This window comes from Orbicella faveolata, unplaced genomic scaffold, assembly GCF_042242905.1.
Source record: "Orbicella faveolata isolate gen_17 unplaced genomic scaffold, um_ofav_v1 contig_35, whole genome shotgun sequence".
Classification (NCBI taxonomy): domain Eukaryota; kingdom Metazoa; phylum Cnidaria; class Anthozoa; order Scleractinia; family Merulinidae; genus Orbicella; species Orbicella faveolata.
In genome coordinates, this window is record NW_028301564.1 from 1,346,605 (window position 1) to 1,369,747 (window position 23,143).

Genomic DNA, 23,143 nt, shown 5'->3' on the forward strand with positions numbered 1-23,143 from the left:
CTGACATTCCTACTCTTCGCGAGCAGCTGGCCGTGCTGGTGTCCACAGACAAAGTCAAAGAGGCCATCGGAGTGCAGCTTACCCACGAGCAGGTGAAGCGCATGAGCGACAAAGAGGTCGAGAAATACACCAAACGCTACGAGACGTACGTGGGCTCCAAGACAACAGAAAGCGTGATCGACAGCTTTATTTTTCTTGCAGCCAAAGTGGTCGGAATGACCGTCAAAATCAAAGACATCGACACTTATCAGAAAGAGCTCAGAAACGACTACATCTTGAACAAAGAGCTCTCCAATCTGGCCGGCAACCCTGCTTTGAAGTGCGGCCGGTTTCTTGCTGCGGCCAACGCGGCGATGATCACCACAAAACATATTGATTTTAGTCCACAGTTGCCGGAACAGAGCCACCCTTCTCGTGATGAAAACGGCTTTCCACTTGAGGGTGTTGATGAAGTACCCAGCTCAGCAACTTCGGAATAACCGGTCAGCATTCATAAACAACTGCTGAGGGAGTGCTGACAAATTGCAACAATTAAACTTTTTCATTTGCTTAGAATACGGTTCGCTTCAGAATGTCAACCGAACAATCCGAGAGCACACCTGCGGTCACGGCGCCTCAGGTCGAGGCCCGGGCAGCACCTGCAGTCGATGCCACACAGCAAGCGACAACTCCGACTGCAACCGCGCAGCGCGTAAAAAACCCCAAGCGTGTGGCTGCTGGAAAAATGGTTGCTGAAAGAACGCGACTGGCATGGGAAGAACACAAGAAAGTGGCTGAGGCTTATCACGCGGAAAAGGAAGCGAAAGCCGCCACAGAGGCCCCTGAGCCAGCCCCGACTACAGAAGGTGAAAGCCCAAAGAGCGAAAGCCCAAAGAGCGGCAGCCTCAGCGCCAACCAATGGATCGCTATTGGCGGAGGCGTTTTCCTACTCGGGATCTATTACAAACGTGAAGAGCTCAAGGCAATGGCCAAGTCCGTGTTCGACAAATTCAAAACGCCGGAGCCCGCGCCTGAGCCCGCGAGTGTCGAGCCAGAACCTGCTCGCGCGACTCGGCCAAAAGGATAAAAAAAATGATTTGAACTTTTGCGAGTAGAGTATATTTCAACATGTTCGGAGTTAACTTTCCCAAACTTGCATTCAATTCAGCCGCGGTTTTTGGCATCTGCTTTCTATATACAAAAATCGGCAACACAGTTGCCGCCACAACCATCAAGCTTTTGAAAGAACCATTTGTTGATAAGGACGCAGAAGAAAAGAGAAGAATAAGAAGAATAGAAAAAGAAATAATAAGAATAAAAGAAGAAGAAGAACAAAGAAGAAAAGAAGAAGAGTCCCCGGGGAAGACAGATTAATTTGTTTTAAACTTTCGTTCTTTTCTTATATCGAACGCACCATGTCCGACAACAAGCTTGTCAAGACCGTCATTGACGCCGCAACTCTCACGGGATTAACCGCGGGTCTCGGCTGGGTCGCAAAAAAGGTTGTGAAAGAGAATTTCACTTCTGATCCCAGCAGCAGCGTCATGAATTACGTGAAGTTCACCGCCGTCATGGCTGGCAGCATTGCGCTCAAAACGTGCCTTGAGGACCAGAAAATCCTCCCCAACAGCGTTTAGAAAAAAAAAACATCATTATAACGCAATGGCGCGTTGTTATTTCCCCATCAAAGCCTTCACAACGGCTGCGCTGTTGTTTTTTGCATTCAAGATAACCCATTACGCCGTCGATGTCATAGATTTTGTTTGGGCGGTTAAGTGCAGTACCCATGAAGACTCCGATTCTGAGGAACAAGATTCCGTTTTTGAGGATCTTGATACTGAGGAATTCCCACTACTGGAGAAATGCCCAACACCTCCTCCCTTCGAACCCCCGCCGCCGCCATACGAGAACAATTAAAAATAGATTTTACAACATATACAATGGCGAGCATCGCGATCATGATTGGCGGGGCTGTGTTGAACGCCACGGCTTTTATCGGCGGCAATTATCTGGCGAGGGCGCTTGGCGGGGACGACAAAGCTGCGCTTGAAGAAAAAAAGCGCCACGATAAAGCTCTCGAAGATTATCAAGCGGCTTACGCCAAATACACGCGGGACCGAACACAACTTCTCGACTGCATTGCGACCAACGCGCAAACAAAGGAGCAGGTCAAGGAGAACTTCACCAACACGGACTACGCCTTCAAACTCTACAACCAGGCGCATCCCAACGAAGAGATGGTACCCCCCAAGGAGCCCAAGTTCTCTGATTTCTATCAGCCAAGCGAGCAGCAGAAAAAGGGTGAACTCGCGTTCGTGGGCGCCGGGACTCTCGCTCTGGGCTACGCGGCTTTCCGGTTCCTTTAAACTTTTTTACACCTTACTTATATGGACGCCAAACTCGCGAAGATTTACTACGGCCCCGGGGGCTACTGCAAAGGAATCACCGCGATCAAAAAATTAGCCGAGGCAGCCAAGGTACCTGAAGAAACCGCAAAAAAATGCCTGATCAGGCAAGCGCTCTGGCAGATATTCCTCCCCGCGCCGAAGCGAATTCCTCGGCCGAAATTCGACGTTCCCACGCCCAACAAGGTCCATCAGGCGGACCTTCTTTTTCTGCCGCACGACAAGCTCCCTCGAGGCCGCAAAGTTTATAATTATGCTCTTACCGTTGTCGACGTGGCCAGCCGCTACAAAGAGGCCGAACCCCTGACTTCGAAAAATTCTGATGAGGTCGCCCTGGCCTTTCAGAAGACTTACAAGCGCTCGCCTCTCGAATGGCCTGAAATGCTGCAGGTTGACCCCGGGCGCGAATTCATGGGCGCTGTCACGAAAGAGATGGACAGGCACAAAACATACATCCGGCGCGGGCGCGTTGACATTCACCGCGACCAGGCCATTGTTGAACGTTTCAACCGCACTCTGGCTAAGCGCTTGTTCGGCCACCAGTACGCCGTAGAAATGCTTCTCCCTGAAGGCAAGCGGTCCACGGCCTGGGTGAAAAGACTTCCTGAAGTTGTTTCGGCTTTGAACAACGAGGTCACAAGCCTTATCGGCAAGAAACCCGCCGTTGCCATCAAAGAAAAATCTGTTTATGCGAGGCCTTCCACACCTTGCACGAGGCCTGTTGGAAAAAGCGAAAAAATCCTCCCCTCTCTTGTCCAAGTTCGTTATCTCTACCAGCCTGGCGAGCTTGAACGGGACGTGAAAAGAGCCACGGATCCAATCTGGTCTTTGAAAGTTTTCGGCATTGAAAGATCTTTTTCGAAACCGGATCAACCCGTTCTCTACTATCTGCGCGACGGACCCAAGCGCGGCTTCGTGCGCGAAGAACTGCTCGTTGTCCCTCCAAACATTACTCTTCCTCCGGCTGACGTGAACTAGATGTGATATTCGATTGGTTCGGTGTGTATCCCGTCGGACAGCACCCACCGCTTGTCGTAATAAGCGCTCAGCCCCAGCTTCTGCTGCTCGTAAGTGACCATCTGCCCGTCCCGCATCCTGAAACCTCTGTTGGTTGCCATATCTTTGCTGCCTTCCAGCGCTTCCTCGAACCGCTGCCACGTGATCTCGTTCTGCTTCTTCGACATCCCCTTCGTGCTGAACTTCTTTTTTTCGCCCTCTCCTTTGTCGACGTCATAACACTTCGAGCAGAGCGCGATCATCCGGCTGCCCTCGCACTCAAGCTTGAAGAGACCTGGGGTCCGACCGCTCCACTTGTCCCAAGACAGCCACTGATCTTTCTCCGCCTCGAATTCTCGCTTCAGCTCTGGCCGGACGACGTCTTCGAGCCACTCACCGGAGATTGCCATGTAGTTACTGTCCGTGTCCATCTGGATCAGCTCGAAATCTCTTCTGTCGACGTACTTGTGGAGAAAGTCGTAGTAGAATTCCAGCATCCGCAGCTTCGCCAGCTGGTAGACGGCGATTCCGATCTGGAACGGCCGCCTGATCGTGATCCGGGGCTTACGGCTTTCCAGCTCGTAGGCCTCCCCGATCTCGTCGAGGTCTTCAAAATACGCGCTCCGCAGCGCTCTGTCGACAACCTTCTCGTCTTTCGTGTATATCACGTTCGTTTGCCGCTCCAGCGCTTCGATGATTTTCCCGTACGCACTGTTTCCGAGCAGTTTGAACACTTCGGCGAGCAGCGCCTTGCTTCTGTTCACGTCTCCTGTCCGGCGCGCCTCCGTCACCTGCTCCACGAACCAGGTGAAGATCTTGCCCGGTTTGTAGTCGATTGTTCTGGAAACCTTCGTGACAACTGCCCCATGGTTCAGGTACCACCGCAGCAGAGGGGCGTACACCAGCATCCGTTCTGCGGACAGAGCGCCTACAAGCTTTCTCCCGTCTCCGCGCTGTCTGCCCGTTCTCGCCAAGTACTCTTTCATGTGTTCCGACACAGCTTCGGCGGGAACATGTTTGTTGTAAAAGAAAGGGCACATTTCCTCGAACATTGGTCGCAAACGTTCTCGGATCTCTATGCGAACTTCGGCGAAGCCGAACCACTCCTCGGCTTTCAACCGGCGAATCAGAACTTCGGCCGCTTCCGCTTGGCGGTCATCGTCGTAGTGCACGACCTTCTCCTTCCCGCAAGGCATTTCTCTGAGCATGGTCGAGAGATAGAGAGCGCTGGCGTCGAAACCGAGAATCTTTTGCAAAGACGCGGTTCTTCGAACTGATGCGACCTTATCCGTGTCACACCGGCCTGGTGCCGTCTTATGAAAACCAGGCTCGGTCCGCCAACAACCGCCCCTTTGAGCATTTCGTAAGCCTCTCTGCCAGGGCTATAAAGGCCTGCGCCGCGCTCGATCGCCCCACGGAGCAAATAGTGAAAACTGATCCCTGGCATGCCATGATTGAGGTCATAGGTGCCCGAGTTGAACCCCAATATTGGTACCTGGTCGCACCATTCGCGAATTTTTTCCCACTGCTCTTTTGGTAGCAGGTGCACGTCTTCTGGAACGAACTCCGCGCGTACCTGGTCCTGGATGTTTTTCCCGCGTCTCTCCAGCTCTTTCATGAACTTTCGGACCAACTCCGCGGGGTCTCTTTCGCAGATGTGGGTGGGCTTTCTTTCGAAGGTGTTGCCGATGCTGATTGAGATCGGGATGTGGGTGTTTTCGATCGTCAACGCTCCTGTCGGCTCTTTTCGGTAGTTTTTGTCGCCATACGACTCGAAATCATAAATTATCGCGTGCGGGTACGTTTTCGTTTCCTTCTTCGGGAGTTCCCCCTTCAGAATCCCAACCTCGCAAGACCACGCTTCGATTACTTCGTAGCCTATCTTCCGCAGAAATGCTGTACGGTTCATGGTGGCTTGGTACAGTTCTTCGGCCGTCTTACCGCCATTCGGAATCATTTGTCCTCGATTGCGCGGGTAACATTTTGGGCATCCGTGGTAGGAGCAGCCGTGGTATTGGAACACCGTCCTCGTTTCGTGGTTGTACCCGTCAACAGGAGAGGCCTTCATTTTTCCATTTCCCCGCTTTAGCCATCTCTCACCCCCATGCCCGCACATTGCGTGGTGGATGTGGATTCCCCGGCGCTTCGCTTCTCGCTCCAACCACAGAATCGCTTGTTCGATGCTGAGCCCTTCGGGGGGTACATCACTTTCTCGAAGGCCGTCAGGGGCGCTTCCACTTTTGTCCCCGGGCAAAAGATTACCGTTTTCCCCGTGCTGCAGGTTTGATGGTGGCGTTGCAGATGACAAGGTTGTGTGAATCTCTGGCCGCAATGGATGCATGCATAGGTTTTCGCCAGCTTTGCGTTGTCTTTTATCAAGAAAGCGTGGCCTTCGTAGACACCTATCGTCAAAATGTTTTTGATTTTGGGGTTAGGGTTTATTCTGAGATGCCATACCACTTCACCTCCTACCAAACGCTCAGGCTCGTAGACACGTATTCCGAGCCAAGATGAAACGGGCGAGCCCTCGTTCAGATGGGCTTCCACCTTGTCCAACTCATCTAGAGACGTTTTCCTGAAGTTTGGCGGAATAGCTTCGAGCTTGTAGAAACTCTGGGCCAGTCTTTGGGCTACTCTTGTGCAACGATCTGTGCGCGCCCCTCGGTGCACAGCGAGGCACCGCCATAGGCACAGGTTGTCGTTATACACGTCCAAAGATACCATCACCCGGCTATGGGCAAGGTTGCGTAGCCAGTCAGGCAAAGGACCTGTTCCCACCAACGGCTGCCTGTCGAGCACAACCTTCACGTCAACGTTGAAAAAGTTTTCAAAAACCCACTTAGTGCTGGGCCTTTCAACTCTTTCATTGTCGAGACGCAGTTCTTCCTGGGTGATAAGCCATTTTTCCGCGTCTTCCAGTTTGTTAAACCACTGTGAGCCCTTGGGGTTCGAGTAGTACACGATCACCGTTCCATCCCCAATGTTGCGCAACTGGTACGTGAAAACGTGCCTCAGATAGAACGACGTGCTTACTCTTTCGCGTATATCCGCCATAAAGTCTGGTGTTAGGTTTCTTCCCAGACCTCTGATGAAGCGCCATCGAATGTAACGCCGGCCTGTACTCTCTTCCCCTTCGTTCTCTGCATCGTCGAACAGATCCAGAATCTCCTTCTGGTAGTCTGTCACTGTTCGGGTTTTCCGCGCAGGAAAGGGGTCGTACTCCCTCAGAAGCTCTTGCGCTTTTCTCGACTTTCTTTGGCGTGGAGGGGCTCTTGGCTAGTAAGGCTTCGGAAGAAGCGGCTTTTGCAGATGCGCCTGCGTTTCTTGAGAAATTGGTTCATCCAGCACGTTCTGGACAACCTTTCTTACCGCTGGCGCGTTTTCTGCAAGAAGTTGCTCGAAATAACGCAATACCGCGGGATCGATTTTTGCGAGTTCTTCTTCCAGTCTTTCTTGATTGTTGTAAGTCATAGTGCCTTACGTTATAATCAAAGATACCTTTCTCTAACTGATGTGTTTCTTTCTTTCAGCTCGAGCAAAACAAGTTCAAAAATTTTTTTTGCTTTTTCACGCTTGCGGATAAGACGTTGTTTTAGCGCGTTACCGCCGCAGGGCTTGCAGAGACGGTAGTCGCACAGAAGACCGACTCCGCAAACTCTGCAAGGTTCTGGTATTTTCATTCCTTTCTTCAGCTGGTAGTTGTGCTGCCCGCAATACGCCCCGTAACAACGCTTTCCGCAGCTTTCTTTCCGGCCCCGCATCAGCCACCCGCACTTGTTTGGCGCTCGAGTCATCCCGGCTCGGGCGGTATAACAACGGGCTCGCTTGTTTCTAATTGGTGTCACTCCCCATTTCCCTTAAGTTGTTAGTAGTATATAGGGGATTAACCAAATACTGTTTCAAAGAGGGAGCCGAATTTCGCCGTTTCGCAGCCCCCAGATTCAACCGGCCCGAGCTTGAGAGGGCCGGACTTGATGGTGGGGGCTGCGATAAGGCGAAATAAGGCTCCCTCTGCGAAACGGTATTTGGTTAATCCCCTATATATTACTTCCGTGAGAGGATGTCGTCGCCTGTGGATCTATTGGGAAATTAATTGAATCTTGACCGATGGTGAATACCCTGGGGGGGGGGGGGGAGGGGGGCTACTATATAAAGATCTACAGGATGAGTCTCCGCTCCGAGGTCCAACCCTTTACCCTTTTGTATACCACTTTGCCAGAGCAGCTGCCCCTTTCGTATGCCTTTAATTGAAAACCCTTTTCACGTACCATAAATACATCGCCATAAAAGGAAGTCTTAATTCTTTTTATTTTCATGTGGTACCCAATAAATGAAATGATACAGGCATAAGGTGCGTCTTCAAAGCTCTTTAAAATAACTAAGTGACAGATTTCCAAACCCTTCCATGTACCTCAGCTTGTGAAATCCTTACCCATTTATACATCTGAACCCTGAAAAAGGTACCCCTTTCAGGCAGAGCCTTCCCGTATGGGCCATTATAGGGAGTGCCCTCTCCCGGTGGTGTAAATATAATGTAAGCAGTCCCAATAGTTACCGAGGATACTGCGGGCACAAACTGGAATATTGTTCAAGACAGTCATGCAGTTTCTTTCTGCTTTATTGATTACAATGCCTACGAGATACATTAATATATATGAATGAAGAAAAAAAAGGAGCCTGATTGCATGTCATCTTGATCGATATCTTACTATCCGTTGCCATGGAAACAGTGTAACATTATTTATCCTCGAGGACTCACGCCTTGTTCTGACTAAAATGTTTTGAGATGGAAATCAGTGGGAAAAAAGAGAAAAAAACAGACTTACACACATTAAATCATACTCGAGATTTGAAGTACCTTTATCTGCATCAGGATTATAATAAACTATCTGAGATATGAAGGACTGACTGAATGACTGACTGGTTGACTGAATGACTGTCATTTGCTTTTCCGTCGGACTGTTACTATTCACGAACTGAAGTGTTTATTTATCGATTTGTAATTTTGATCTCCGATTTTGATCGGTACATTAATTGTTCAAAGCTCGATTTTCTATTGGACATTGCATGTCCTTGCGACCAGCTGAGTGAAGTTCTATCACTGTATACTCCCCAAGGCTATTGGAGCCCATGTATGAACTTTTTATGAAAGGTGTTACGACTAACATTTTTGTAAATGAAAACTGAAGTAATTTTGTTTCGATAGTTCAACAATATTTAAAAAGGAAAACCAGCAGAGGTATTAAGGATAAACTTGTCTTGAAGAAGGCTGCACCTGCAAGAAGTAAGAAAGCTATTAGTTTTTAGTCTGAGGGCAGGTGGGAAGATGGGGTTAGGTGACCCTATATAAGTAGCTCAAGGATCACAAGCAATAGCCCTTTTCAAGGTAAGATTTTCTCATTTGCATTACAACGTATTTCAACGTGGATGCCAGGCAATTTCGGGGTGAAACAACAAAATAGCCCGAATTGCCTCACATCCACGCTAGATTATGTTCAATTATATTGTAATGCAAATGAGAAAAGTTAACAGTGAAAAGGGCTATTAAAGGTACGATACTTGGAGTTGAACCAGTTTTTACCATACAAACCCTTTGGCTCTTTGGTTATTTGCGTCTACGACACTTCTCAGGAGCCAATTTTAGACTCGGTCATGCAAAAGGGACAACTATTCTTATATCGTGCTCGGTTAAACATATTTCGCTGGTGATGGAGGCAACTTTTCTCCATAACAACAGCCACTACTACTCATAATGCAGTCGACCTTCCAACTGCAAAAACTCTAAATCTAGACAGCAGCTTAGCATACCTGATTTGACACCTGTAGCAAAGTATGTGGCCCGAAATCCTGGGTTTAAGCCATCGAAACCACGAAGATAGCTGTCAGACTTGAACCGTACAAACAATGCTCTTCCGCTTGAAAAGATGTTCGGCGGAGCCTTGGTAGAGCCACAGTACCGATTCAGCAATGGACTGGTTACATCTAGGCCATCTCTAACTTCCAAAACGTCAGTACAGTTTGGATCAAGATTGATCGGAGCTAAGAATAAAAAACTAACTCTGTATTCCTTAGGAACGCGGATTCTCCATATGCATTCCATCTTGCCTGGATAATCTAAAGCAAACCTTGGGCTATGGACATACCCACGACGATCCGTAAATGTCCTGTTCCTTGGGCATTCGTCTGAAGAAAGAGGAAACAACGACTAATGCATTGAATCTAATTTAGTAATTGCTATAGTAAGTGCATGGAAGCTTATAGCTGTACATAAAAATGTAAAACCAATGCGTAAAAAACAATCATTTTCTGAGAGATGCAAGTGGTTTATTTTACGATGATTCGAAGTGATTTGCTTGACTGAAAGATACTGTCTCTCATTTAGGTATAAACGTAAAACACACAGATATCCGTTGACAGCAGTAAACGTGGCTAGGCCTAAAAATCCATTTTCTAAAGTTCAAGGCGCCACTTATTTTTAATAAGTATCGTCATTAGCTGAAGTACAAAAAATAATGTGTCTTAGTCGATCATTGCACTCACACATCGCTGATGAACAACAGATTGATAAGAAGAATGACTTATTATTGGACATATATATGTGAGAGAAGATTGCGACTCAAAATATTGATACGTGCATTTACCTGCAAGGCTTCGGATGGCTTTATACGTTGTGCGAAATCCTTTATTGTTCGTAAGTTTGTTCGTTACGAAACGAAGCCAGGTTTCGCGTCCGCTAACATAAATAGGAGAGGGCGGGGTAGCACCGCAAAATTTTCCAATAAACTTTTCTTTAGAAGTTGTTCCAGCTCGAACTTCTAGAAAGTCACAGGCACAGCTCTTGTTACACGGATGAATGTTGAAGTCACCCATATCGAATGAAAGAAGAATGTGATGTCCTATTGGTACTGATATGATCCAGGTACAGTCATGTTCAAATCCGTAATTGTGTGGAAAATCTGGACTAGTCAATATTCCAGACATGTTTGTTAGGTTCCTGTTTGTTGATTGGATGTTAGAGATAAGAAAGTTATACTTTTCATCATACCATGCACCCATGTTCATTGACATATTGTTTCAATCATTTTCAGAACCTTTGTCATTAAATTGCAGTCAAACCTCTAATAATGGCCACCTCTCTTTAACGCGGCCACTTTTTTTTGGTCCCAGCGGAAAGCCCGTACATGCACTCTTGTTTTAATTTCTCTACGACAGCAACGGCCACTAAAACGCGTCCCACCTGCCAAAATAACCTCTCGACAAGGGCTAGTTCATCAATGACGGACGAACGGTGTATATACAAAACCACACTTTTAATTGGAAAAGGTCACTAAACTTGATCCGAACTACGCGTCGTTGGTCTTTGTTTCTGTTTATACTTTTTGTTTTGATGTATTTTTATTGGGTTCCGTATTAATATGCTACAATAAGCATTTTGTTTCTGAACTATAAATATTGTAATCCGGAAAAGAACAGGTGACATGTTACACAACTACTTTACTTTCCCTTGTCCTCAAGATGGCCGTTGTAGATAGTTTCAGCGGTATCATATGAGTTACCTTCGTCCATTTTCACGACTTCATAAGCGCCAATGAAATCAAGGTAGATGCTGTCGGGTAAAGTCATGTCGACCATCATCTGACGTTCTCGTGTATACACCACTGTATTCGATTTGGGGAAACAGAACCGTTCAAGAACATTCGAAGCAGAAGATATTCCGTTATAGACAACGACTTCACTTTTAGAACGTAAACAGGACACAAATCCGCTGATGTTATAAAAGAGCAATGTGAACTTCAATCAATGTTCAGTTGGGGCCGTGATGCGCCATACGCATCTACTGATGTGGCTTGATTCTTGTGGTTGGGGACTGGCTATCACACCACGGTCCGTTGTCATGGAGATGTCGGTGTTGGAACGTGTACATTCTAAATGTATAGGAACAAAAATGGTACCAATGTTGAATAGTTTTTAGGTACTAAGAGCTTTGCGCGTTCTGTATATTCAATCCGGAATTGGTGTTCCATAGCTCTGTCGGTCCGATAAAACTACATTGTTCTGACTTGAACCGGCTATGCATGGTGAAAACATGTTCAGATCTTCCACAAGATGCCAATCTTTAGAGTACAGACAGTGTTCGCACAAAAGTCCACATGACTTCAGTACCAGGTTTATCGAGGCTGGCCCATCCAGCTACGTGGCAGGACTTCAGATGGGACTGTTAGTGAAAACATAGCGACCTGTCTTGAACTAAATTAAAGCTGGCATGGTTTCCACTTAAAATCCTTGGTAGAGAGGAGGCAAAATGATCGAAAAACCTTTTCATGCAAGGGAAATACTACTAAACTTTGTAATTTCATCGAAAGAATTTATGAACAGTTCGGTATGATGTGTCATTGGTTATACGGACCGCTTCTATGGCAGCTACATCATTTTACAACATACTTAATGGCTTACCTCGTATTTCATAATCACCTTTTGCGGGTGATTTAGAGTTAGGGCAAGCTCCGGGAAACACAGCAGCAGAATGAACCCTGGCATCCCTCTTGAGGTAACGCTCTATAATGTTAACGCTGACATTCTTACTTAAGTCGGTTTTCCCATGGAAAAGGACCAATGCACTGAACATGCAGCCATCAAACTTGTCATTGGACCCTCCGAGGGTGATCTTATCTGGTTTACTAAAGATGGCTATTTTGACACTTGCGTCTTTAGTCTGCATTTCCTCACCACCATCAGTGCTGTAAGTGACCATCTTTCCATATCTTTTAACCTCAATATTGTGTATTTGCCCATCGCAAAACGTTTTGTTGTGAGATGGAGATATGCGCAAGTTGAAATCTCCATCTTCGTGTTTGTAATAAAAATTGACTTTATCTTCTTCTTCCAAAGAAATTTTGAAAAAGTTATCTGTGTCTCTACTAGTCACAAGTATTAAATCTCCCTTGCAACTTGTGGAGGAGAATTCAAGTTGAAATATGGCTCCTAGGAAGGCCGAAGTCGTGTTGAAATGGTACTCCACGTAACTTGTCTTTGCTCTGAAAGTTACTCCATTCCCCGAGGCTGTTTGAAAAAGAATTAAACAGAATTAAACTATTTATCGAAATAAACCTAAATACATGTAGCAGATAACTTCAAAACATGTCAATCAGTGGACTCACTGTGGACGTTTTCAAACACTTCACTAAGTAAAAATATGAGGATGGACCGATGCAGTGATGTTTATTATTTACGGTACACCTACAAACAGAGTAAGCAACAGATAATATTTTGAGAGTCTTTGATTGGGCACAATACTACTCTTAATACTGATTTATTCCAGTCTCAAGTGACATTCCAATGATTTTATTGCTCCAGCAGGTTTTATCTTCTTGCCTTGATGCTTTCAAGATTTGGCAAGTTAGACCAATCCAAAAAGTTTAGGAGAGACCACTTTGCCATTGAAATAGCGTCACTCAGTCCCCGGCGGTGCAAGTGTTTTTCGTCATTTACGCGCGGGGCAAAAACAGTATGGGAGGAGGGAAACTGGGGGAAGCCACTTTGGAAAATCAGTGGTATCGAGATGCTCAATTGTCATTTCTATCAACAATCATAAGGTACTAAATATTTTGAGCTAATTGTAAAGAACTGGAAAAAATGTAATTGAGATACATTGTGACAAAAGTAGTCGATTCCTATCAAACGCTGAACAAACAAACAAAAATTCCCTAAATTAAGATAAATTTTGTCGCGACTGGTTTTGAAGGTGTAGCCATCTGTATTCAATTTTACTTCAATCAGACCAGCGTTTAATTTGTATTATTATTATTATTATTATTATTATTATTAAAACTAAACTTTGCTTTCTTTTTTTAACGACTTTAATAAAATTGTTATCGTAAATAGTTTTGTGCTGGAAGCAATTATCATGTGAAGTTTTAGTAAAGAGTTTTAATGACCTATGCATACAAAAAAGAAATTATTATTAGTATTATTATTATTTCTTCTAACCAACAGTTAATAATGAATACAAGAGCGCGCATTGGATATGAGGTGATAGATAGCCAACGAGGCGCCTGGAACCGAGTTGGCTTTAATCATATCATATCCAACAAGCACGAGTGGAATAATTGATTTATTACAAACGCCCCCAAAAATAGAAAAATAAAATAAAAATAAAAACGCCCTCAAAACTAACGCGTACGCTTACTATATTCGCAGAACATGGTATAATTGCTCATGTACCATGATGGCTAAGTCAGTGAAAACTCTTGAACTGCATTATCCAATGATCAGTTTTAAATACAAGTCATTATTCAAGGATTTGCAACTTCGCCTGTGGAACACCTGCCTTATAATTTCCCTTTTTTTTCTTTGCGAACCACTACCAAGAATACATTTTCTACAATTATAGTTATCATCATTAAGCAAAGTTCATTATTTTTTGCCCTGTGTTTACATATTCTATAATTAAAAATTCGTGTTTTGGTTGAAATCTGTGTTGAATGGGTCATTTTAAACAATACTAAATAAGACTGGTCATTAAAAGAAGAAGTTAAACATAAAACTCTTTTCACTATAGACAATTACCTTTCTGACCACTTACCATAGCAGAGAGCTTGCCTTGTACAATACAGAGCTAAACAAACATGACAAAGGGAGGCGTTAAAATACTGTACTAGCAAGACCGACTAATAATTTTTCCATGTGGTTTTGGTTTTTGCTTTTGTTTCTGTTGCTATACAGTGGTCGGTTTAAATTAATAACTGAGCACATAGTTCTGAAATCGCTGATTATCACAGAATAAGAATTGTACCGAAAGCTTTCGCAGGATAAAAAGTTCGTTCGTTTGCATATATTTTATTCTTAAGGTGAAATACATTTTTACTCTTTAATTATAAATGAGGAATATGTACTGAAATTACCAGTCAGAACAATGTTTCGAGTTAATTGTCGATGACCATTTCACCAGATATCACCGCAAGTGTTTACTTCAAAGGCCATCTGACGAAAACGTTCAAAGTTTTAATCTTTGATTTTTCTTTCAGCGGGTTTTTGGGCTGAGCATAACAATATGCTTGCCGGTAGACATGCGTGGTTCAACAAGAAGCTAAAAGAGTTACGGTGAAGGAAAAATAAAACAGAACTGAGGAAAAGATGTAATTTTTTTCTCCCAATGCGCAAAGAGAAAGAAAATCACTATTGCCTCACCAAGGAACTCATATCTGTAGAGCGTTTTGCTGAGTCCCTTTTTTCATGAAAAACTGCTTTTATAAATTCGAATTGTAGCCCATCTGTCAAACGCATCCTGTGGAAATCGCCAGTTAGTTTTACCTCTCAGGAGCGGAAAAATCAGATAATCCTCCATCCACGAGATTAGTTTTCAATTATTCACAATAATTTAATATTTCTGCGAGTGACTTCATTCGTGCTTTCGTTCTTTTCATCTTTTTTTTTTTTTTACGAGAGGCTGTGATCATGAGGTAATCGTGTTAAGGAAAGCAAAATCGAGTCAGTGATTTTATGGTAAGAATGCCTTTCTTTCCAAAAATTCCAATCGCAAACAAGCTAGTTGTTGTGTAGCTCAGTGTTGGAAAACCTTAACGAATCAGGTTGTGAGCATTGCCCAAGAATCTGCTTCTCATTTAAAAAAGTGATCAAACCTTCTTGTTTTTGCCTAAGATTAACGAGGGACTTACCCGCCAGCGAGATTGTAAAATGGTACCAAAGACTTCCTTTACTCATCTTGAAACTATACTTTTATCTATTACAGTGCGAGATTCATGCGTTGAAATTATGGTAATCCCGAACTCACGTGCCTTATTAAATAAAAAGAAGACATCCGAGCAACGAAGTGATTGACAAATGTCCTTAGGCGCCAGAGATGTTTCCAGCTGACATTAAGAATTATAATGAGGCGTTCTCTGCCAGAACTCAAAAACAAGAATTTTAAAATACATATTAATTATTAAGTTACATGCTCAAATGACAGCCCAACGAAATTTTGGAACCTACTAATCTCCTCGCCTGCATCACTTAATACAAATATGTTTTTATTAACAATTATTTTCACGTTTTCTTTCATTCTCAGACCATACAGAGCTGATAATTTGTATTTTTCAGATACTTCCCTGCCGCACTACAAGCTTATTTTTATTATTTCCACGTTTATGCATATTCGAAAGTTTTGTTTAAATTGTACTTTATTAATATTGTAATTATACACTGCAAGCGTGATAAAATTTCGGCTTATTTATCATGCCATTGAAGAAACCATTTTCCTTTAATACACTTGATATATGCCGCCTTCCTTCGACCGCAGCAGCAAGTGCCAGTAAAAACAGAGTAAGAAACTTGAGTCAGAAACATTAAAACATCAAGAAATTGTGAGCATTTTGACCCAAATACTTCGAGTGTATTAATTCACTTCGTTATGATATATTGAAAAGAGCTTTTAAGTTTTCATAAGAAAAATTTCAAGGCTGGATAGATTTGACAAACAAAATAAGTGATAATAAAGTGTATTATCGTTTGTCTCACGATGTAGTCACTTGAGATGTAGATCGCGACGTTTCGACTGCTTACTGCTAGTCTTCTTCAGGCGATAAGGTCGACTGATTGCACGGTATCATTTATATCACAAAGGACGGCTGTGATTGGTGCATTTCGATCTTCCTATTGTTCCATTGTTCCGGCGAGTAGCTGTTCCCTCAGTGGTCCGTTGTTGCACCGTTCTCCTGTTGTTGTGTTTCTTGATCGTGGGTATCCATGCTTCAGGAATTTCAATTCCACTATCTCTGTTGATGTTGTTAGGGTGAAGTCTTATGTGAATAGCTTCCTTGACCCTACATGTGTACCAGTGAGGATCTCGATCAATAAACTTGACCTCATTCCAGATAGGATAGTGGCCGGTCTCGTGGGTGTGTTCAGAAACGGCGGAGGTCTGGGTTCGGGCGAGTCGTATATCCCTGTCGTGTTCTTTGATCCTCTCCTGCATAGATCTCCCTGTTTCCCCGATGTAGACTTTGCCGCACTCACAGGGAATCCTGTAGACAACACCATCTTGTTTAGCCGGGTTGATGGTGTCCTTTGGTCGCACTAAGTGTGACCGAAGTGTCGTGTCGGACTTAAAGACGGTGCGAATGCCTTGTTGTTCTAGGCAGCGGCGGAGAGACTCCGAAACTCCTTGGACATAAGGTAAAACAGCGGTGGATTTAAATTCAGCGACGGGCTCTCTTCTTGGGGTTGTTCGTGCCTTTGTGATCTTCTGTACAAAAGAGGAGGGATATCCGTTAGAAACAAGTACAGATGACAGATGTTTCTTCTCTCCAGCGATTACTGATGGTTTGGTGACGAGACGTTTAGCCCGGTCGTACAGACACTTCACAATACCGCGCTTTACTGACTGAGGGTGGTGTGAATCATACGCTAGGTACTGATCAGTATGTGTTGGTTTCCTGTAGACACTGGTGGTAAGGCGGCCATTAGGTTCTCTGTAAACTGACGTGTCGAGAAAGGCGATCTTGTTGTTGTTCTCGATCTCCATGGTGAAACGGATTGATGGTTGTTGACTGTTCAGGTGTTGCAGGAAGACGTCAACTCTATCCCGATCCAGGATGGTGAAAGTATCATCTACGTAGCGTTTCCAGATCTTAGGCTTGTAAGGTGCGGACTCTATTGCTTGTTCTTCAAATATCTCCATGTAGGGATTAACAATAACCGCGGATACAGGGCTCCCCATGGCTGTGCCGTCTCGTTGTTCGTAAATCGATCCGTTGTACTGGAAGTACGTAGATCTTAATACGAAATTCAAGAGGTCCGCGATTTGAACTGGTGTAAGTGTCGTGCGGTCAGCCAGGCCTGCGTCGTTCTCCATTTTTTGTAGCGCGGCTTGTACGGCGCCCTCGATCGGTACGTTGGTAAACAGTGACTCTACGTCGAAAGACACCATGATCTCGTGGTCCTGGATCTCTTCACTGGCGATGGTGGAGGCGAAGTCAGTTGAGTTCTTCACTGTGAAGTTCGAGTTACCTGCAAGAGGAGATAATACGTTAGCCAAGAAAGCAGACAGGTCGTACGCAAAGGTGTTGACACACGACACAATTGGCCTAAGCGGTGTGTCGACCTTGTGGATCTTCGGCAAACCATAGATCCTAGGTGGTTGTTTGTGTCGGGGTCTGATCTTATTATAAACCGCCTCTGATATGTGTCCACTCCGTTTTAGGGTTAGCAGCTTCTCAGATAGCTTCCGGGTCAAGCGGTCTGTCGGATCTTTGTTGAGCAGCTGGTACGGTCCGGAATCAATTAGCGTTGACATTTTTGCGTGGTATGTGTCAGCGTCTAGGATTACGTCTAGGAATAAGTGAGTTTCCTTAAATGAGGCAGTCACGATTGTGCTCAGAAAATGCAGTGTAATGCTTGAAGTCTTCGATTTTTTACGAAAGCATCTGTATAGCGCTGCTCAAGTTCTTTCAATAACACGGGCATTTCACAAAAGATTTTACAAAAAATTTCACAAAAAATTTCACAAAAAATGCCGCAAAAGATTTCACAAAAAGTTTCACAAAAAGTTTCACAAATTTCAAGCGTTTCACTGAACTTTTCGCAACAATGAAATTTCAAAGTGAAATTCTTTAGTTTTTTGCCCCTCATGCAGTGTAACATGTTTAGGCTGTTATCGTTTGTCGCCAAGGTAATTTCGAAATATTTACTTTACGCTTGGTTTTAGTTCAACAGCTGAACGAAATACAAGAATGAACTCTTGATTGATAATCACTTTGTTATCTAATCACTCTGCAGTAAAACAAAAACAAAATATCGAGGAAAAGGTTGTTGTCACTCATTGTGGTAGACGAAATAATAATCGTGGTAGATGCAATAATATCAGTATGTGTTGGTTTGCTGTAGACACGGGTGGTAAGGCGGCCATCAGGTTCTCTGACATGTCGAGAAATAGGCGATCTTGCTGTTATTCTCGATCAGTACCTAGCGTATGATTCACACCACCCTCAATCAGTAAAGCGCGGTATTGTGAAGTGTCTGTACGACCGGGCTAAACGTCTCGTCACCAAACCATCAGTAATCGCTGGAGAGAAGAAACATCTGTCATCTGTACTTGTTTCTAACGGATATCCCTCCTCTTTTGTACAGAAGATCACAAAGGCACGAACAACCCCAAGAAGAGAGCCCGTCGCGGAATTTAAATCCACCGCTGTTTTACCTTATGTCCAAGGAGTTTCGGAGTCTCTCCGCCGCTGCCTAGAACAACAAGGCATTCGCACCGTCTTCAAGTCCGACAAGACTCTTCGGTCACACTTAGTGCGACCAAAGGACACCGTCAACCCGGCTAAACAAGATGGTGTTGTCTACAGGATTCCCTGTGAATGTGGCAAAGTCTACATCGGGGAAACAGGGAGATCTATGCAGGAGAGGATCAAAGAACACGACAGGGATATACGACTCGCCCGTACCCAGACCTCCGCCGTTTCTGAACACACCCACAGAACCGGCCACTATCCTATCTGGAATGAGGTCAAGTTTATTGATCGAAATCCTCACTGGTACACACGTAGGGTCAAGGAAGCTATTCACATAAGACTTCACCCTAATAACATCAACAGGGATAGTGGAATTTAAATTCCTGAAGCAGGGATGCCCACGATCAAGAAACACAACAACAGGAGAACGGTACAACAGCGGACCACTGAGGGAACAGCTACTCGCCGGAAAAATGGAACAATAGGAGGATCGAAATGCACCAATCACAGCCGACCTTTGTGATATAAATGATACCGTGTAATCAGTCGACCTTATCGCCTGAAGGAGACTAGCAGTAAGCAGTCGAAACGTCGCGATCTAGATCTCAAGTGAATACATCGTGAGACAAACGATAATACACTTTATTAAAAACAAAATAATTTCTAACTTAGTACAAGTAAGAAAACACCAGTGGTACCGGTATTACTGAGAGGGGGCATGCATCTCGATTATTGATCAGACATAAACGGCCCTATTTGAATGCACCAATCATTTAAAAAATTGTCGAAGGCAATTATCCTTCGTATTGCATACCCTTAAGCCATCGTCTAAACAAACTACAAGGTGGGGGCTTGACTAAGCCAATGCTTAACGAGGGGTTGCATAATCAAAAGCAAAACGACAACTGAATTTAAAAATACTTACAAACCCCATCGAAAACCCACGAAAACTGACAGAATCAGAAACGTTTAGCGACTGTGGTTGGAAGGATACAGTCTCTGGCGGTTGATCAGGCATAGCACGAAATTGACCGAAGGAAAATTTCATGAATGAAGCGATCAAACATGGAGATGCCGTGGCGTGACAACTCCAAACGGACAAACTCCTTAAATATTCACTTCTAATTTAGCACGATTACGTAACCAGCATACCAATAAATCTACATACCGCCAAACATCTATCTTGCAATAAAAACGTAGAAAAACTAACTAATTATCAGGTAACTTAGAGTAGAATTAATAAAAGGGACCACTACAGATTTTGGTTCAGTACTTGTCTTTTCTTGTTCGTTAAGGCATACAACAACCTCACGGGCAATTTGTCGGGCGTTTTGATTATAAGCGCATTTGAAGCCCATTTCTGCCGCAGGGGGTAAGTATAATTGCTTCCTTCGAACATAAATCGACTTAAGCAAACTCGCTATATTTACATACTGATTCAGAAAGTATACAAAATGAGAGAGGCAAACATTAGCTGCTGAAGTGATCGAGTTTTAAACGAGACTAAGGGTTTAAGGGCCTCAGTTTGATGCCACACTTTGTTAACCATGTTTGAGAGCGTTGTGTCAAAGTCTGCCACCAATTATTTTCCGTTTGCTTCACCCAAATACGAGGTTTTCCATCAAATTCGCCGGCCAGGCCGAATTGAGACGATACTAGGAGCTGAAATTCGGGTGATTAAGCGTCTCTGACTGCCGGTATTCATAGTTGACCGGAGGTATTACTATATTACTATATACTTTTCCTCAGTTTTCATACTCTTGGATTTTTTAATTTCATCTTCCAGTCTTTCTTTCATCGCTTGATTAAACAATTCCTCGATGCAATTTATCGAGGCTTGATGATAAGCAATAGTATCCGAGAAATATTTGCATGGCCCATACTGCCAAGGACGAAATCCTTGATGGTGTCGCACATTTGTCACTCCCAGCCTTTCCACTAATGTACCTATGTACACGTCTTCAAGCTTCAAAGGTTTCTTGGCATCAAACATTTGCACCATTTTCAGGACAAGGTCTGACGATAGCACGTAGCCTACGCCGCCACAAAAGGCAGGATATCTGGTTTTATTGTACTCTTCCACGGACACTGCATACTTTCCTTGCCGCTGAGGTACCACACTCCGCCTCACGAATCCGAGATACAGCTTAGTTTTAGGTGTGTCGGGGTTTCCTAGATAGTCCATCAGTCTGTAAGGATTGACAAAGACATCGTCGTCTGTTTTCATTACAAACTGAAAGTCGCAATATTTTGCCGCCCATTCCAGACCCATTTGTATCTTCAGTGTTAGATTTTGATAAGTGTCTCTCTGTGCTCCTCTTGCTAAGTCATTGTACATCAAGTTCTCAGCTTTTAAATATTCGTCCTGTGTACTGTCTTTCCCTTGACCGACAAGAAACATTGTTTTCCATCTTATGTTCATTGATGGATCGCTTGCCCATGTTTTCCGAATAACTTTCCTTCTATCAATATTGTCTGGAGCAGTTGCAACCAAAATCAGAAGGAATAATGTTTGGGTGCATCATGTACGGGATATTAAATAGGTTCGGTGTGGAAGAGTGACTTCTTTAGCTGTTGAGAATGGAACTTTTGCAGCCGGGCTAAATGACTCTTTGTTGATGGTGAGCGCAACTTCCTTTACAGCCGCCGGGCTAAACGACTGGTTGTTTATGGCGAGGGTAACGTTCTGTGGAGCATCTTGCGGTGTACCAGGTGAAATGCCGCGATGATACAAGTCGCTTTTCTGCAAAAAGGAAATGATGACTGACACGGTGACAACGACGGAAATCAGCAACGCAATGAAAAGCCTTGAGTTTCGTACATGTGTCACCCGCGACAGCATTCTGACTTGCTATAACGTTTTGTAATAGATTACAAAGTTATATCTCAGCTTGAATTTCGCTGTTTTAAGGATCGTTTTGTCGCGAGTGCCTGGTTTTGAAGGTTTGCCACTGCGCGAAAGGCCAAATATTCGGGCCCGAATTCGCTCCAATACGGATCGGCGCACGCCACGTATGCCGCATTGTTCTGACGTATTCGATTACGGCTGACTCGAAATACACCTGGAATATTCTAGAGAAATCCGGCCTGTTTTTCCGTATTCAAATTTAATACTCGTGAATGACTCGAAGTGTTCGATAAATCATACGGGCCACGTTTTGGTAGATTAATGTTGCATTAGATGTTCTTCGAAGATATAGCGATCATTTATGACTCCAACATTTTCGAATACTCTCAGTTGTTCGAGAGTTTGCGACTGGAACACGCAATGCACGACGCTACTTCTGACGTAAATGTCTTCGAATACTAATGAATACGTCAAGTATGCTCTAATTTTCGAGAATCGCACGCTATGAATATGAAAGTTATGTCACATTTTTCACAGCCAAAGATGTATTGCGTCGTCAAGAACGGGTTTTATGCAGGTAATATACGCTACCGCGTAGTTCATTCAGACAACACGCTAGTGTTCCGAAGCGTCCGACTGGAACACGAGCTCAAGACTCATGCAAGTATGAAACGTGTTCATGTTTGAATACTGAGGCATACGAGAGGTTTTAAGGTATTCTAAACGACACACTTTATTATGAAAAAGCAGAAGTTCGGAACCATCTGAGAAGCAGTCTAAAAAAACACTTACATTTTGTATGCAAACTTTAGAACTAGATGCTGCTATGTTACGAAAGAGAATTTGGGATGAATTAATGAATTGCTGCTTTGCATATTTGGAGCGGTTTTCAGTTAAGTGTCGAAAGTAATTAGACAGTTACTTTGGTTTTGGTTTTGGTTTTGGTCTTACTACACTTCGAGATTAGCTGAGAAGTCTAATCGGTAAGTAATTGGTTTTGGTTTTGGGTTTGGTTTTACGACACTCAATTGAAAACCACTCAGTAACATCATTGTTATTTGGTTCAACAATTGGAACCCTCTTAACATTACCATATACCTTTAGAGGTGTCTCACACAAAAGGGATGTAGTGCATCCGATTTAATCTGTAGACATTGTATGTAAACCCCATATCAAATTAAAACTTATAGAGCTGGCTATCAAACTATACCAAGGACTTTCAAATAAAATGAATTGCCAAATTTTTCTAGACATTTTAGTGCTGGCCTCCAAATCATTATTATTATTATCACATTTTGAAAGCTACATGTACAAGTCAAAGTGAACTTTGTTTCTTGTTAATTTAATTTGTTTCTCAGTTTCTGGACACAAAACACTAAAAAAAATTGCCTGTGTGTTGCCATATTCAATCGCAGTAAAAAGTTACAGAACATTTCCAAAACAGGATTAAAGAATGGTGGAGTGATCATTCAAAAATCACTCTCAGGGAAAAAATATTTCAAAATAAAAATGAACAGACATGGATGATAAACTAGCTACTGTCCAAAATTTGAGGCAGACTCACTTTGACTTAGCTTTCAAAAAGTGATTTCGATGCTCGCACAGAGAAACCCTGAAAATTTTGATCATTCATTTTATTTCCAAATTCTTGCTATACATGTACGTGTAGATTGATAGCCAGC

At 43.8% G+C, this 23,143-nt stretch overlaps 3 pseudogenes across 1 annotated transcript; all 3 read right to left on the reverse strand.

Annotated features, from left to right (window-relative positions):
* Window positions 1-4,968: 4,968 nt before the first annotated feature.
* On the reverse strand, window positions 4,969-6,902 carry LOC149102524 (uncharacterized; annotated as a pseudogene).
* A 1,078-nt stretch (window positions 6,903-7,980) lies between these two features.
* Window positions 7,981-15,283, reverse strand: LOC110056547 (bone morphogenetic protein 1-like; annotated as a pseudogene). The gene is made up of 7 exons (XR_016201909.1): window positions 15,056-15,283; window positions 13,963-13,995; window positions 11,853-12,440; window positions 10,930-11,305; window positions 10,022-10,386; window positions 9,189-9,563; window positions 7,981-8,655 (listed from the first exon to the last, which is right to left on the reverse strand). The product of XR_016201909.1 is annotated as a bone morphogenetic protein 1-like (transcript).
* A 3,951-nt stretch (window positions 15,284-19,234) lies between these two features.
* Window positions 19,235-21,884, reverse strand: LOC149102525 (beta-1,3-galactosyltransferase 5-like; annotated as a pseudogene).
* Window positions 21,885-23,143: the final 1,259 nt, after the last annotated feature.